Genomic DNA, 438 nt, shown 5'->3' with positions numbered 1-438 from the left:
AGGATTCCATAGTAGCTTTCCTGGAAAATGTCCAGAACATTGAAGTCCTAGAGCAGCCACATACTCTTCAAGACAGTTATTTTTCCTAATAAGCTGGGCAGTAAGAAACCGAATGAGGTTCAACAAAAGCAAGTGTAGGGTCTTACACCTAGGGAGGAATAATTGCATGCACCAATACAGGCTGGGGGATGAGCTGCTGGAGAGGAGCTCTGCAGAGAGGGACCTGGGCGTCCTGGTGGACGACAGGTTGGCCATGAGCCAGCAGTGTGCCCTCGTGGCCAAAAAGGCCAATGGCATTCTGGGGTGCATGAAGAAGAGCGTGTCCAGCAGGTCGAGGGAGGTGATCCTCCCCCTCTACTCTGCCCTGGTAAGGCCTCATCTGGAGTACTGTGTCCAGTTCTGGGCTCCCAGTACAAAAAAGCAGGGATCTCTTGGAAA

The sequence above is a fragment of the Meleagris gallopavo genome, chromosome 1 (assembly GCF_000146605.3).
Source record: "Meleagris gallopavo isolate NT-WF06-2002-E0010 breed Aviagen turkey brand Nicholas breeding stock chromosome 1, Turkey_5.1, whole genome shotgun sequence".
NCBI lineage: Eukaryota > Metazoa > Chordata > Aves > Galliformes > Phasianidae > Meleagris > Meleagris gallopavo.
Note: the sequence above shows the minus strand (reverse complement) of the source record.